The following is a 17,868-nucleotide window of genomic DNA, read 5'->3' as shown; positions in this document are numbered from 1 at the left end:
AGCCAAGACACCTGCTTTCTCAGCAAGCATCCTCAAGGAATTTGGGCATACACCAAAGTTCAAGAAACACTGGCCCAAATGATCTTATCCACTCCTATGACTTTGAGCCTTATTTAGATGCTGGTAGGAAAAGACCAAAGGGGGGGAAAAAAGAGAAGAAGAAGAAGAAAGTCTATGTCTAACCCAGAACTCTCTCATGCGCCCAAGACCTGTAGGTCCATCTATAGACTTGATATCTCTACTTGGCACCTTACAGCTATCTCAAGTTAACAGTAACAAAACTGAACCCTTAATCTTCATCATAAACAGCACCATCATCCAGCCATCTGCTTATACCAAAATGTGGGCATCACCCTTGACACCTTTGTTTTTCTCACCCATGACCTCACAACCTTGACCATGGTCTAATGATCATATCCATTCTACCTCTGTAAGGGTCAGTAACAAACAACTCCAAAATCTTAGTGGTTGACCACAGTGAGTCAAACGGAACTCTGCCTTACTCTGCTGGGCTTATTCTCAAGATGTAGGTCAAGTGTAAGTTTATACCACACGTCCATCCCCTCATTCCAGAACGAGGGTGATTAATTAAGCACCACCACCACCAATCAGGCTTGACAATCTCACAGCAAGTCAAGAGAACACAGGAGCCTGGTAGACACATATAAGTCCTCGTAGAACCTCTTCTCAGACCATAGTGTCAGTTCTGCCCATATTCCATTCACCGAAGCATGTCACCCAGCCAAGCCCACCATCAGTGGAGTGAGGAACTACCTTCTTCCAACAGAGGGGAAAAGTGAAAACTTGCCAAACAGTGATACAGTTTCCCATGACCTCCAAAAATCTATCCTGAATCCATCTACTTCTTTCCATGACCATTGCCCCCATCTGGTCCAAATCACTGTCATCTCTCAACTGGGTATCACACAGTCTTCCAACAATCTCCCTGCCTTCCATGGTTCCTCCAATCTGTTTTCCATAAGAAACCAACATGTTCTGTTTACAGGGTTGATCATCTCATGCTGAGTGCTCCAAAGGCTTCCCGTTGCATTCAGGAGAAGTCCAAATTCTCTATCCTGACCTCTAGGGTCCCCACTACCTCTTTAGCCCAGTGATATTTTTAGCCTGGGGTACATGGCATCACCTCCTCCCCCTTCCACCCTCACTAATGCTATAGCCACACTGGTCTTCCTTCAGGCTCCCCCTACCTCACCAACCTCTTTTCTGTGTCCCAGTCATTTCTTATACCCAGATGTCATTCCTTCCACCTAGAACCCCCGTCCCATTCTCCTTGTATTCTGAGCTTCCTCCTATTATTCACCTTGCAGATCTCAGCATAACATCCCTTGCTCAGAAAGGCAAGAGAATGCCTGGGCTAAATAGACTCTTCATACTAGTTCCTTGAATAACCCTACATTTGTTACCAGCTGGAATTACTACAAGTTGAAAAATTAAAAGTGGGGTTAATTATCAGCTTGATGTCCATGCCTCTGCTACATGGTAAACTCCATGAGGGCAGAGGCTGTACCTAGGTCGCCCACCACCAAGTCAGTAATGTTGGACACAGTGCACAGAGTAGATGCTTGATAAGTAGTTGTTGAATGAATATCAAACTATCTCTTATTGGGCATGTTGTTTTATCTCATCACAGTGTCTGATCTCAGTATCTTAATCCAAGGAAAGTGAAGCTCGGATTGGCAGAGTCCTATGCCTCAAGTCCTACCACTGGGAAAAATCAGACCCAGGAGCAAATCCAGTTCTGCCTATTTCCAGAGTCTACACAATTAACTACTGTGCTTTGTTTGTTGCTTCCTCTAGAGGAAACCCAAAGTGACTTCTCAGGACCAGAGATGCCCTACCATGCCCCTGGTTCTTTGCTAACTAACTCAGCCTCGAAGATAAGGAGAGAGTCAACTCCTTCCTCCTGCAAAAAACACACCTGTGGGTAGGCACAGGGGGCTGCTCATGGAGGGACAGAGGCTAGCCCATTCTCTCTTCCACCCAATCCCCACACAAGACACATAATGTCTTGTAGAGTATAAATACACACAGAAAATGAGTTCTGGAACAATCTAACACAAGGAAAAGGTCACAGGCAGTGTGTGCCTCCAGGCCACGTAGATGACACAGACCCAAGTGTGAGGTAATCTTTCTGTGCTTCAGTTTCCCTGGTTGTAAAATGGGTAGATAATACCAGCTACACCATAGGGGGTATGGGGAAAGCAGAGATTGAGCATGTCAAATGCTCAGCTTTGTCTCATACATGGTATGCATTCAGTAAATATTTACTACCCCTGGAAAGCATGCCCTTTGCAAAGTGCAAGACGTCAAGACACCACCTGTCATGTCCCAGAGCCAAAATGGTACAGTAACATCTGCTGATACGACAGTTACAATAGGGAAGAAGCAAACATCATGTTAACACTGGTAGCAACAACCTTTTACTATAGCTAAAATCGCACTGGTCTCTGAGACAGAATACAAGACCAGGTTAGTTTTTCCCTTGGACAACATTTTCCCTTCTGTGATGCTTAGTTTTCTTATCTGAAGTCAAGGATGTTAGTATTACCATTTCTCAAGCTTTCCATGCTTCTACGACACCTTCACAGTATTAACTATAAAGCATCTACATATTGTCCATAATATTACCCAGTTAATATTTTTAAAGATTTATTTATTTATTTTAATGAGGAGGGAGGGGCAGAGGGACCGAATCCTCAAGCAGACTCCACAATGAGTGCAGAACCCAATGCGGGGCTTGACCTCACTACCCATGAGATCATGACTTGAGCCGAAACCAAGAGTCAGACACTTAACCAACTGAGCCACCCAAGTGTCCCTAGCCACTTAATATTTTTTATTTACCCAACTAATACTTATTGAGCACTTAATATGTGTCAGACACCCCTCTAGGTGCTGAGACACCGTTCTAGAGGACTTTTATTTTTTTACTTATTTATACTACTTTACCCCTATCCTGAGCAAGGCTATCCATGTACTCATGGGTTCAACGAGCTAATGAGAGATATTTTTTTCTAGAGTGCATTCAAAGAAATATGTAACTATGAAGAGGGTCCATCAACAACCACCTATGTAACCTCAGGTGCCCCCAGGAATAGGAGATGGGTGCTGTTCTGAACACCTCTGAGGAGAAGACGGACACAGCTTACCTTTCTCTCCTCCAGCCCAGTCTGACAGAGCGAGGAACAGAGTGATGTTAATTGAGTCATTATTCCACAATTACAAGAAATTCTCTTCCGAGCCCGAGACTAGGACTCTGTCAGTCTGAGAATGTTTAAATGTCCTGGTTCTGTTTTCAATTCACACTTGAAACTTCAGGTACTTTCATCTCTTCTCTTCAGTTCAAAAGGACGTTAGTTTACACCCAAGCAAAGATGTTTTCATCTTCAAAGAATACTGTCAAATTTCAATGACTTCTCTCTATCCGACATGGGGAAGGGCTCCACAAAACCCATAATCACCCTACTAGACTAAACAATATTTAATAAGTTATGCATAATGAGTCAAAAATGTATGTTCTGAGTTGCCTTTGAAATCCAAAAAAAGGTTTTGAAAAGGAACACTTCCCCACCAATCAATTAAAACCCCCTAAAACTTCAGTAGGAAAAAAAAAAATGGGCAAAGGACATGAGCTGATAATTCACGGAAGAAATATGAACAACTAAGAAGCATATGAAAAGGTACTCAACTCCTTAATGATCAAAGAAAATGCAAATTAAAACAACAGGGGAGCATTTTTTTTGTTTCAAATTAACAAAGGGTTATAATATCATAATTTTCCATGCTAGCTGGAGCGTGGTGGAATAGGTACGGGAGTTTGGAAGAATGATATTTTGCATTTCTGGATAGCAATTTGATATTGTATTTTAAGAGCCTTCAAAGAGGTGATAATCTCTGACTCAGCAATTCCCTTTCTAGAACTTGGCCATGGAAGCCCTGTCTGTCAAACGTGCTTGGTCTAATAGACAGGATGTCCGTCATAACATCAAGATCAAGGGGAGTCATGCACAGATCTATTGACATTTGGGGTCAAATAATCCTCTGCCGCTCGGCTGTCCTGTGCATCGTGGGATGCTTAGCAACATTCTTAGCCTCTACCTAGTAGAGGTCAAGGGCATGCCCACCCACCTACCCACCCCCAGTTATAACAATCAAAATTGTTTCAGGACACTACTAAATGTTCCCTGGGCTGCAAAATCCCCATTAAGAACCACCAACTTAAGAACAACCACTTTTAGGGACAACTGGGTGGCTCAGTCAATTAAGCATCCAACTCTTGATCTCAGCTCAGGTCTTGATCTCAGGGTTGTGAGTTCAGGACCCACATTGGGCTCCACACTGGGCACGGAATCTACTTACGGGGAAAAAAAAAAAATAATAACCACTTTTAAACCACCTACCTGTCCAAGTATAACAAAAGGGTCAAATACTTCATGCTCTCTTCATATACTGGGATATGATATAGATATGTAATGTTGTTTTTAACAAGTACTGAATGACATGGAAACTGAATCATAATAAAAATGGAAGGTGGGGGGAAAAGTGAAAAGAAAAAAAAAAAGAAAATGAATTAGCCACGTATTCTTAGAAAAACTAAGACTAAGTAGAGGTAACACAAACACCTGTCACAATGATCTCCAGGCAGTAGGATGAAAAAGCAGTTTTCACGTCTTTTTTTCAAAACAGCTCTAGGCTCTATAAGCTCTAAGAATGGCTTTCTAGTGCGAAAAGGCTGGCTTTAAAATCCCAGCACTGCCCCTTTCTAGCTCTCCCATTTGCTCACTCCTTGAGCTCCGAGTGGCTGTGACTTCATCTACAACACGGGATAATCGCGTGCTTACTGCAAAAAGCGAATGAGATCATGCATCTAAATGCCTCGCATAGGCGCCTGGCAGGTCCTAAGCATCCAGCAAAAGGTTTGCTCTCATGAACAGCAACTACATTTTAATGAAAAGGTTTTTCTTCAACAGGAAAACAAATATACAGGCCCAAGCTAAGAAGAGCTCATCGGATTTTTCCGGGGGGAGACGCTGTCTGATGATGAGTGGTCGCTGGTGGTTGGGGGGATCTGGCCTGGAGCAGAATTCTCAGTGGTAGAAGGAAGACAGGGATGAAAGATGCACCCAGCCTGGGGGAAGACGTTATTTCAAGTGGACAGGATGGTGAGTGGTCTTGAAGGCAAGAGTATGGAGAGATCAACAGACACGAAGAGCTGACCTGACCGTTTAAACTGCCAAGCGAAGGCCTTCCAAAGACGCATGGGAGTCGGGTCTGCAGATGTTACTGTATATGTGGTGGTCCTTTGAGACGAGAGCCTGGAGAGGCAGGAGTCCCAGGTGATTGGGGGAAAATCTAAGAGGACTGTGGCCATTGTCATGGGGAATATCCTGAAAGGATCTGAACACTTTGCTTCAAGATCTCGCTGCCTTGTCCCGCAAGTTCCTTCTCCTCTCTGGGTCTCTGACTATCGCTGTATTTAGACAAGCAGAATAGCTTAGTGCCTAAGAATAGGACAGTCAGAGCCCCACCACAGCCCCACCACCTAGAGAAGAATCGTGGGCCCACTCTGTACTAACTTCTATAACTCTTAGCAAGTCACTGACTTTGTGGATCTGACAACCCTTCCATTGTGCATCTACAAGAGGCAGACGACAAAATCTACGCTGGGAAAACTGTTCAGCATTAGCATGAAGCAAGTATTCACTGAAATGGCCCCTCTATTCTTTTTAAGTTACTCCAAACACAGAACTAGAACCTTTCTCAAGTGGAATGAGTCCTTTTGAAACTTCTGACGTGGGGCAGGTCAGAGGGCAGGTGCACAAAGAATGAGAGGCAGCAACTCTTACAGCCCCATCGAATGCTCTGGAGCTCACGATCACACTGCTTCTGCCCACAGTTCTCCCGTGCCTTCATCACTCATTGACCTGTGTTGGATCCTGAGGACATGCTAGGGATACAGAGATGGTCAACAAGCAGCCCCTTGGCCTCAGATGGCTCAAAGCCCTTTGGAGGACACAGATAAGGAAGACACAGATACACCTCAGTCGAGCGTAGTATCATCTCTTGAGCGGAGGAAGCCATATTGGATCATGGTTAGCGCTCAGGTCCTGGAACCACATTCCCTGGCTTTAACTCCAGATCGTGTCAGCCATGTGAAAACATGGGCTGGTAATATCATTTCTCTAAAGGCTCAGTATTTCCTCTGGAACATGGGGATATTAACAGTTGTGCTTCTCCCTCATGGGACTCTTGGCAGAACAAAATAAGGGGAAACTCTTAGAACCGTGCCCGACACACAGTTAGTGTTTCGTAAATGTTAGATGCTACCGCTGTTAAAATCTGGGTGACTAGATGTAGGGATCCTGGGAAGACAGACTGATTTCCTGACCTGCAGAGAAGTGAGATTCTCCCAATGGGAGTCAGGCGTCCCCTCCAATATCCATCCAGTCTGGGTGGACCTCAGGGCTCATGATCTCACCGTATCTGAATGCCCCCTCCCCATCACCACACAGACTTAGAGCAAACTTGCTCAAGAATCATGACATAAACTTGCATCGTTTCTACCACCTCCCCCCAAACATAAAAGACTTGTGGTGGTAAAGAGTAACTCATCCATTTACTACATGGAAAGGAGACTCGAAATCACTTCTAAAAATGATACCCCACTCTCCCCACCTCCCCCACACACACCTACAAAAGAATGAGGAAGGAAGGAAGGGGGAGAAGAAGGAAAGGAAAGAGGGAAGGGAATGAAGGAGAGAGAAAGAAGATAGGGAGGAAGGGAGGGAGAAAGCTGGCCCCTTGACATGACCGGGACAGGGCGGTGAGGAAAGAACTATGGGCAGGGCAGGACTGTGTGAGGATGAAGAGGGACTGCACACCTGAGCACACTCTCTGCTGGCCTCCCCAGACAGAGCAGACAGGTGACAGGTGCCTTCCCTGTGACTATACCACCAGCACACCTGCTCGCCCCAAAGCCCCCTCGGGTCACTCTGGGTGAGCCTGAAGCTGAATGGACCCATGGTCTCTTGCCGACTTGCAACAGAAGTCAATTCTTCCTTTCCCTGGCATGAGTCTCGACATTTGGGCAGACAGAAGTGCTTGAGGGTTTTGTTAAACAAGGGGGGCATTGTGATGTCTGGGACAAATGCCACCACAAAATGATAAATTTGGGCTAGCCAGCTTGCCACTCTCAAACACACACACACACACACACACACACTTCTGAGTAGCCCCATGTGTGCCTCCTTGATGCCAGGATAGACAAAATATTTAATAACCCTGACAGTGCGTCTACTGAACAATCAGAATGGATACTGACCATAGCACTGGAGAAGGTTCTGGAAGTCCCTGCTATTACCGTTTACATTATAAACCTTCCCAAGGGTCAGGGTGGCAGTTGGACACTCAGGGATCACCAGGACAATGGCTATTTCCCAATTGGCAGGGAAGTATTTTAATATTTTAATACCCACTATGGGCATACTAGTGTGTACCAGCTGTCCTTGATGGGGTTCCCTAAAAGTAGAGTCTGAGATGAGGATTTGCACCATGGGTGACTTATTAAGAAACTGCTCCCAGGGCAAGACAAAAACGAACAGACACATGACAACCACACCAACAAACCAATAAGGAAGCAATTGAAGCAGAATAAAGAAAGGAAAGGGCGAGGGCGTCTAGATTAAAAATCAGTCCCACTGATGGCCTAATCCAGGGCAAGAGAGCTGGGCTTTCAATTCCTGCACCCAGCAGGCATTAGTTAAGGAATGTCCTGGGAGGAGGATGCAAACTGTCGGCATTTTTGGCTCTTTGTAACCAGGCAAAGCAGCTCCAGGAGCAGCCCAGAAAGTCCTCTGAACAAGAGCCATGGGTACTGGGTGTTGGATGTAAAAGTACAGGAAAATCGAAGGCTGGAGACCATGCAAATGGTAAAATAATAATAATAATAACAACTTTAAAAAATGATAATAGTAATACAAAAACATGTTTTCATAAAATCCAGTATTTAAAGTGTCAAAAGAAAATTTGTCCATGACGCCAGCTGAACGTCAACCCAGGCCCTTAGACGGGGAGGGAACACATACAAGTGATGGCGAGGCTATATATTGATAGGGTACATTTGGTAGCTCAGGTGCTTGCCATTTCCCCTCTCAGGTCATTCATTTCTCGATGAACTCCTGGCCTTTAGTCTCTCTCCCTTCAATCACAAAAGCTATACGAGCTAAAATTACAGAATGCCCGCCATGGGCCAGGGACAATGCAGATGATGCGTCCAGCCTCATGACACTTTGCAAGGTGGTCATATTCTCTCCATTTTACAGATGAAAACACAGAGGCTGGGAACACTGAAGAGGCTTGGAGAAGGTAACAGAGAGAAACCTGCATCTCAAGTCTGCCAGACTCAAGAACTTAGGCTCTTTCTAACTCTCGTCCCCGCCCAACACTATCTCCTTTTGGTGCAAACATGGTCCAGAAGCAGACCCTGAGATGAGGATTCAGGTGCAAATCAAGGTGCAACATGTTATCTAGAAAACGCTCCCAAGAAACACTAGGAAGGGGGTAGGGGAAGCGGAACAGGGAAGGGGAAGAGCCTGAGCAAGAGGCAGTTTCAGGGAATGTGCCAGCCTTAGCCTGATCCTGTTCATAGCTCTGATGTGAACATGAGACCTCTGAGTCCCAACAAGGCAAGAGAACTGGGCTCATATGCCTTCACCACTAGGAACTAGGACACGTAGATTCTCACAGAGAAGGACTCCAGTTACCTAAAGGAGTCCTTCAGAGCGAGTCACAGGAGCAGATCATGAGAAGCAGAGCCCACAGATGCATGCCCAAGGAATGGCAGGAGATGTGGACAAGACCCTGGCCACCATCATTCTTATCCAAGCCCAACAGCACCTCCCCGAAACCTAGGCTTTAAACCCCAAGTACCAATTCGTCTATAGTCCAATGGAATAAAAAAAAAACAAGTCCCCATTCCCGATATTCTAAAGATCACCTCAAAGACCATTTCCAAGAGCCGATTAACTAAGCATGCCTCTATTCTAAGGAAAGCATCCCATTTTATACCCCTCGAGAGAGAGAGAGCGAGAGAGAGAGAAACATAATTGAGTAACTTGCCTCTGGATCCTCGGCTTTATTCATACACGTATCAGTAAGTAAGAGAGAATTTGACTGTTCGCAGAACTCCAGCAAATTGAGCTCATATTTGGGGGCAAAATAAAAGGCCTCTAAGATTTAATATGAAATTCTCCTACAAGGAAAATGATTGAATACATTACAGGAACTCCAATTTTCACCATGGTAGATATTGAATGTGCCTTTCATATCTTTCTGCTGCTCGGTACCTCTGCTCATTTCCTTGATGCTTGAGGCTTCGATATTGAGGAAGCTTGAAGCGATAAGAATCAGTGTATTGGAGATGCAGCGACAAGGGCAATATGGTAAGAAGGCCAGAGGCTTTAGGCTGGGAGCCCTGGGACTCCATGAATGCCAGATCCCATACGGGGAGTCCGGGATGGTCTCGAGCTTCAAAATCAATGTCACCTAGCAAGTATTCAAATAAACAACACCAAGAGCCGCAGAGAATGGGTGCCAATATGGGAGTCATGAGGAGGAACCAATGCCGGGAGCCAACAAGCCCTCGTTTATCTTAATCATGTACCATTTGGTTACAAGAAACAGAAGCCCACTCAGACTAGCTTTTGCTAAAGGGGATTTTAATTGGAAGAATTGGGGGTAGAGAACAGAGCTCAACAAGGTAAATAACCTGAAAATTAAAAACTGAAAGCACTTTTCTCCTCTCTGATGCCACATAAGAACAAACAATGTTTACTGAGGCCCTACCATGGCTCAGGCCCGCTGCTGAACATTTTTTTCTGCATTATCTCACAGATAACCCACACAGTCACGCTCTGAGGGACACACATCCCCATTTTTCAGATGGAGAACCTGAGGCTCCAAGAGGTCAAGGAAACTTCTCAAGGTTATTTTAACTTAATTGTTATGTTTACTTTATTTGAATTAATTTAAAAGTAAACGGCTAGCGGCCACCCTATTAGACAGAGGAATCTAAGGGTTACAGAGTGGGTTCTAGAGGCAGACTTAATCCCAGTTCCGACTCAGACTGGCTGTGTGACTCTGAGCAGAGTTCCAGGACCTCTCTGTGCCTCAGTTTTCCCATCTGCAAAATGGGAATAATGGTAACGATCTCTCAGAGCGCCTTGACGATGAAGTGAGTTGACGTGAAGAAGTTAGAACAGCGGCCGGCATGTAGTAATCAATCAACAAGCATCAGTGTGGTTCAGAAGGTGGAGAGAAATTCTGAGACATGTTGAGGGGTGTGGTCTGTGTAGAGTTCCATTAACAACAGACCATTGGTAGGGGCCACCACAAGAAAGTACCACAGGCTGGGCAGCTTACACAACAGAAATTTATTCTCTCTCCATCCTGGAGGCTGGAAGTCCAAGATCAACGTGTCAGTAAGGTTGGTTTCTTCTGAGGTCTCTCTTTTTGGCTTGCAGGTGGCTGTCCTCTCCCTGTGTCCCCATCTGGCATTCCCTCTTTCTGACTGGGTCCTAATCTCCTCTTTGTATAAGGATGCGAGTCACACTAGATCAGAGCCCATCCACATGATCCATTTTAACACAGGTCTCTAAAGACCCTATTCCCAAACACAGTCACACTGTGAGGTACTGGGAGTCCAGAATGGGGGATGGGATGGGGGAGAGACAATTTATGTCATATCAAAGATACAGCAGACCGGGCGCCTGGGTGGCTCAGTGGGTTAAGCCGCTGCCTTCGGCTCAGGTCATGATCTCAGGGTCCTGGGATCGAGGCCCACATCGGGCTCTCTGCTCAGCAGGGAGCCTGCTTCCCTCTCTCTCTCTCTGCCTGCCTCTCTGCCTGCTTGTGATCTCGCTCTGTCAAATAAATAAATAAATAATCTTTAAAAAAAAAAAAAAGATACAGCAGACCGGAAATCAAGACTGGCAATTCCATTCTGATCGATCTAGTGAGCTAGCCTGGCTGTTAGATTCTCTCCCCATGGTCCACCCTGGAGGAACCAGAAAGGAAAGCAGAGGACCCAGCAGAGCTGCTGGAGTAGCTAGGGGACATTTCAGATGGGGGTGAGTGGGGAATGCCTGGGATGTGAGGAGGAAGCTGCCCAGTATGGCTGTAAGAGGATAAAACAGAAAAGGGGAGCAATAGGAAGTTAGCCTTGGGTGCTTCCCAGCCACTGCTACGGGGCAAACAGCCCCTGCCCTATTGCCCAACTCAGACCTCAGGTCCTGATGCTGTTCGGGTAAAATCAGGGCAAGAGGGCTGTGTGCTTGTGATGTGCTGAGAAAGCATAAGGAGATGAGGTGACCTACGAGAATTGGACCTCACAGAGAGGTGGGGAACCTCTCCTTCTTCACACCCCCAAATGTGTCTCCTCCTATGTTGCTGCCCTTGGGGGCAGAGTGATGCCTGAAAGGCTGTTTTGACTTCTAATACTATGTTGAACAAAAGTGGTGAGAGTGGACGTCCTTGTCATGCTGTTTTGAATGGCGAGCAGTGACCGGCTGCGGGTTCCTGGCATCCAGGGTTCTCCATCCTGGGGAACCTACCTCTCTAACCCTCTGAGCTCAATGGAGCTGACACTGGGGTCTGACCTTTGCCCATCCACATCGCTCATCACAGAAACCCAATACCTTTTGGGTAAAGCCAGCCCACAACCCCGAATTACAGGACATTTGAGGGGTACAACCATTTCAAAAGAAAAGCAACATCTCGGGTTACGGGTTCGAACAGAAGCAGCAGTATTAGAGCAGTCAGAACTGAAATTAGACCTTCACAAAAACGTATTAAAGAGATCAAAGAAAATGTTAGCGATATAAAATAGGAACAGGAAAATGTGGGAAAGAACGGCGTTGACGTGTCAGACATGAAAAATGTCACGGTTGAGATCAAGAACACCGTAGATGGCTAAGTGGACATGGAACACGGAAATGAAGAATGAGTTAATCCTCCAGAGGACAAGCTCGAGGAAATCTTCTAGAAAGAAGACAACACTTTTAAAGTCAAGTGATACGGAGGATAGAGAAGATTTGTGGGCATCAAAGTGAGATTCTCAGATAGAAAGAGGGAAAAAAAAGTCGAGAAGAGTAAGTATCTGAAGAAATATTGCTTACAATGTTCTCACAGTTTTTCTTAACAAAGGTCCAAAGAGGAGACGTGAGGGAAGACATGTCTGTAGACACATTCTAGTACAAGCTAAGATGATCAAACTCAAAGAGGAAATACTAAAAGCTTCCATGGAGAAAGAGATCACATTTCTATTAAAAAAAAAAAAAAATCAGACTGACACCAGGATTTTTTCATCAGCAACACCATATACAAGAATACACAAAGAAGTATTTTCAAGAAATTAAATGGGGAAAAAGAAACATAAAAATTAAAACGTTATAGCCAATTAAGCTGTCATCGAATATGAAGGAATGATAAAAATATTGTCAGGCACAGAAGACCTCAAAGATCTGTCACACAAAGCCCCACACTGAAAACAACTGGGGACGTATTACCAAATCAGAGGGAAGACATACCCAGGAGAAGCTACCAGATACGCAGATCAGCAGAGCTGATTTGATCAGCAGAGCTAGCTGATCAAATGCCTTGATGTGGTCTTTAAAGAATAGATAAGACCAGATAAAAAGAGAAATTATATCCATAAAAACACAGAATGAAGACCCTCCAGATCCTACTCAAAGTGTGGTCCCTGGACCAGCAGGCAACAACATCCCCTGGGCTTGTTAAAAAATGCAGGGACTGAGGCCCTACCCACGACCCTACTGAAACAGACTCTGCGTTTGAATAAGGTCCCCAGGAGATTTGAACACATATTAAAATGTGAGAGGCATCCGTCCAGACCACGTCAGTATCAGAATCAGTATCACTATCCCTATCAGTAGTACGGGTAGGGGTAGAGAGGAAAGAGACAAAGGGATGGAAATGGAACGTGTATAAAGTTCTCATCTTAGAAGAAGGGGAGACAGACATATCCATTTTTGAAAAGAAAACAAGGATTAAAACCTTTAAAGTAAGAAAGACTGAAATAAATTAAAACAGATGAGCAGCAGTCAAAACCAGTGAGCAACAGCACCATGCAACGTTACGGATGAGAACTTCATTCAGTCGGGTAGGAAAAGGAAGATCCAAAAGATAGGCATTTTACGAAATCAATAGCGGCCAAAATAAAAATACAAACGTTTGGGGATGTAAACGGAAGCCATAAATTTATCAGAAGGAAAGCAAACCAGTAACAGACGAGGACAAAGAACAGAGGTAGACTTGCAGGGAGAGCAAAACAGGGAAGCGGGCTGGTAGGGAGTGGTTAGGTTAGACGCACAGTATTGTCCATTTTCTACTTTCATCTGGGTCTTGAGTTCACGGGTGCTTACTACAGTATCAAAGATAATCAGCTGGAACCATTAGACATAATTAGCTACACAAAAGCAAGAACTGCTTGGAATAAAGAGAGTGTGTTATTCCCCCGGACGAGTGTGATCTGTCTGGCGTTGTGTGCCTGGTACGGAAACCCATGTGTCTTTTTTTTTTTTTCTTTTTTAAGAATTTATTTATTTATTTGACAGAGAGAAATCACAAGTAGATGGAGAGGCAGGCAGAGAGAGAGAGAGGGAAGCAGGCTCCCTGCTGAGCAGAGAGCCCGATGCGGGACTCGATCCCAGGACCCCGAGATCATGACCTGAGCTGAAGGCAGCGGCTTAACCCACTGAGCCACCCAGGCGTCCCAGAAACCCATGTGTCTTGCATCGAGCAGACACTCAAAGGGGGCTTAATGGATACATAGAGAATGACGTTAGCAGCCGTATGCACACTGGAGAGGGATCAGAGGGAGTCTAGAGAGGGTGTGGCTGTGTAACGCAGGTGGGGACAGATGGAGAAAGGAGACTCGGCGACAGGGCAGGACAGGGGGACGCCTCTCCTCTCTGATTTAATGCAACGCAGAATCCAAAGGATTCTGGTGGTTGATGACACATGGAGACCCCAAGAGTGGGGGAGGAATCAAGGTTGGCAACCAGGTCCTGAAAGCCCCAAAACAGATCAGAAACCATCCCCTCATTTGAAGACACTCTGTCGGGCTCTCTCATTCCCCCGAAGTTCCATTACGGAAACTTTCCGAGACACAGAAAATTGGAAAGAATGGTATGGTGGAGACCTACATACTCACCACCTAGATCCTACGAGTAATACTTGGATATATTTTCTTTCGCGCAATCGATCCTTCTATCCATTCTCCAACCAACCCTCTACCCACCTTCTTCTACCATCATTTATTTTTCTAAGGGGAGGGTTCTCCTACCGATTCTGTCACATTGCAATGGGAAGAAAATGGAGTTGAAAGGAAACATCTCACCTCCTTACGCACAGAAACCAAACGGTGTGTACGATGATCTCAAATTGCCCCCACCCCACCCGAGGGAGCTACACTCCTTTGGGGCTATTTATAACGTCATTCCCATTAGATAGTAAACAGATTACCCTGGAAACAAATACTGTCGTTCTTAATTGTTCTTTATGGGAGTTTTATGGAGGTGGCAATTTGCATCCTTGGCATTTGGTCTGGGGTTTGAAAACACACGCACTGCCTAACATTTCAAATTATTTACCATCTACATGGAGCATAATTAAATTCTGAGTGCTTCAAATCATACTGAGACGTCAGTTACGATCAAAATTGACTCCTTCGGTTACACGGTGCTCCTCCTTCTTTATATAAATCAGCAATCATAATTTGATGAAACAGAGCTGCATTTATGAAAATTCTTCCCCAAGGGGGAATAGAAGTCAGGCTTGTTTCCTCCAGAATAAACAGCAGTCTGATTATGACCTATACCAAGTCAGTGGTGCCATTTTGGTTAATGAATGAATGATCTAGATGCGGGACAAAATCAGGCTTCCGTTTTATTACCTGGAGAACAGCATTCCAACCCATGTGTCATCGCCTCATATCCATGCTTGTGCTCTCTCTCTCTCTCTTTCTCTCTCTCCCCTCCTCTCTCTCCCCTCTCTGTACCAGGTAATCCCACTGCAAGCTGCCTTCCCTCCCCCCGTTATTCACATAAGGGGAATAACTCCCTCTCATTCTTTACAACTATGCTCAGGGATCTCAGGAAGCCTTACTTGAATCCCCTGGGCTGGACTGTGTTCCCCACAGTACCTCATGCTTCCCTCCCCTCCAGTGAGTTCCCTAAGGGGAGGGGCCGTTTCTTTCACATCCAGGCTTGGTGCCTGCTATAGGAGAACCTACCTCGGTCTTCCCCTTCTCATTCATTCATCACATACTCATTGAGCCAGTATTAGAAACTCCTCTAGGCACATGGAGCACAATAGTCAATGAGACAAGAAATGTCCTCTACTAGAACTCACAATCCAGTGGGAACATAACACACACACATACACACACACACATACCCAGGATGCGTACTGCTATGTTCCTCTATGGGTTCCATCTCCTTTTCAACTGTAAAGAGACTAAGCTTTTCTTAAAGATTTACTTTTGGGGGGCAGGGAACAGGAGAAGAGAGAGAATCCTCAAGCAGTCCTCAAGTTCAACCCCACTGAGCACAGAGCCCAACTCGGGGCTCCATCTCAGGACCTCAAGATCATGATCAGAGCCAAAACCAAGAGTTGGGTGCTTAACTGAGCCACCCAGGTGCCCCGAAACTGAGCTTGGATACAAGAGGAAACTGGGTTGGAGTCATGAATCTAAAACTCACCACACGGGTAGCTTTGGGCAAACTTAGATTAACCTCTCAGCACCTCAATTTGTTCCTACTTTAAATGGGCATAATATATATACAACGGAATATTATGCCTCCATCAGAAAGGATGAATACCCAACTTTTGTATCAACATGGACAGGGCTGGAGGAGATTATGCTGAGTGAAATAAGCAGGGAGAGTCAGTTATCATACGGTTTCCCTTACTTGCGGAGCATAAGAAATAACCTGGAGGACATTAGGAGAAGGAAAGGAAAAGTAAGTTGGGGGAGATTGGAGGGGGAGACAAAGCATGAGAGACTGTGGACTCTGAGAAACAAACTGGGGGTTTTGGAAGGGTGGGGGTGGGGGATGGGCGAGCCTGGTGGTGGGTATTAAGGAGGGCACAGATTTCATGGACCACTGGGTGTGGTGCATAAACAATGAATCTTAGATCACTGAAAAAAATTAAAATAAAATAAAATAAAATGGCATAATAAAAATCTAGCTTACAGGGTAAGTTGTGAAGACTTGATTTTTAATGCATGTAAAACAAGGAGTAGTACTGGGGTGCCTGGGTGGCTCAGTGGGTTAAAGCTTCTGCCTTTGGCTCAGGTCATGATCCCAGGGTCCTGGGATCAAGCCCCACATCGGGCTCTCTGCTCAGTGCAGAGCCTGCCTCCTTCTCTCTCTCTAGCTGTCTCTCTGCCTACTTGTGATCTCTGTCTGTCAAATAAATAAATAAAATTTAAAAAAAAAGAAAGAGTAGTGCCTAGTAGATAGTATGTGTACAAAGGTCTGTGGCTGTGATCCCCCACCGAGAATCGTTGAATTGTTAATATCTTCTCCTCACATAAAGGAAATTAAATTATTCCAAACCAATCTGGTATGTCTATTAGCAGTCATTCCTTCTGTACACTGGTATCTCCCTCCTTCTGTACGCTGATAGCTCCCTCCGGGGTAGGACTGCACCTTACAACTTCCTGAAGTCAGGCAGAGACACGTGGCTTGCTTGGGCCAGTGACATATGAGTGGAAGCAAGACACATGTCTTGCTGTACCCTCTCCTCCACCTTTGATGTGGAGACTGACAACATCCCAGAGAATGGAGGCCCCAATAAGCAAGGTACCTGAAGGGAGTACGACTTGGAGCAGAGCCCACCTGCCCCAGACTTGAAACAGGAGCAATACACTTTTTTGTGTTAAGCCAATTAAATGCTGGGATTGCTTATTACTGCGGCAAAACCCAAACCATCATGACTAATATGCAATCATCCTGCCAAGCCCTTATCACCACGAAAATATTCAACATAGCCTCTGCTCATACTATTCCTTCTTTTCCCACATCATTCATGCTCCTAAGGTTCCCCTCCTACAGTGAAACTCGGTGACCCTACACGTTCTTTCGATGCTACCTTTTTCTTGAAGTTCTCACTGGCTTACCCTCAGCCATCCTCCTCTGTGGTCCCTGATATTCCCTGATAGATCTCCCCATTTCTGCCAGGCTATTTCAATTTCTCTGCTGAGGGTGACATTCCAGACAAAGCCAGGTGCCCCGAACCAGGGCAGTCCAACTCAACCCCAGTTTCACTGTCCCCCGCTGTTAACACCTGCCTACAGACCACTTGTCACTTGACCCCTGCGAGTCACCTTGCTGTGGAAAGCCAACACCACACTTGGGCGCATTTAGAATGATTCAAAAACCCTGAGACTAGGAGAAAAAAATCTTTGGTCTACACATACAGGATAACTGAATTTGGGAGGAAGTAGAGCATCTTTTCAGATCTCTGTGATTCAGTGGTACCATAGCAGAATGCAAATGATCAGCAGGGGAGGCAGAATCTCAAAGCTTTCAAGCCAAGTGATGATACACACATGGCAATGACCACCAAAGGACAGGCGACAATCCAGAGGGCCGCCCTCTTCAAAAATTAATGTGTTTCTTTTCCTAGAGCCGTCAGCGGGAAAGGCAACTCATGATTCGCTCAAACATGTTGCCAAGTGAGACTAATTGAGAATCGCAGTAAAACTTTGATTAGTCAGGACGCTCTGGGTCATGAGATTTCCTGATGAATTAATGCTTAACT

General features: G+C 45.3%; 1 protein-coding gene across 3 annotated transcripts in view; it reads right to left on the bottom strand.

The window, feature by feature from the left end:
• SHISA9 (shisa family member 9) overlaps positions 1-17,868 on the bottom strand; it is a 278,412-nt gene that overhangs the window by 192,043 nt on the left and 68,501 nt on the right. The gene's annotated exons all lie outside the window — the stretch shown is intronic.

Source organism: Neovison vison, chromosome 14 (genome assembly GCF_020171115.1).
Source record: "Neovison vison isolate M4711 chromosome 14, ASM_NN_V1, whole genome shotgun sequence".
NCBI lineage: Eukaryota > Metazoa > Chordata > Mammalia > Carnivora > Mustelidae > Neogale > Neogale vison.
The sequence above is the reverse complement of the archived record's forward strand: the minus strand, read 5'-3'. Positions and strand labels throughout refer to the sequence as shown.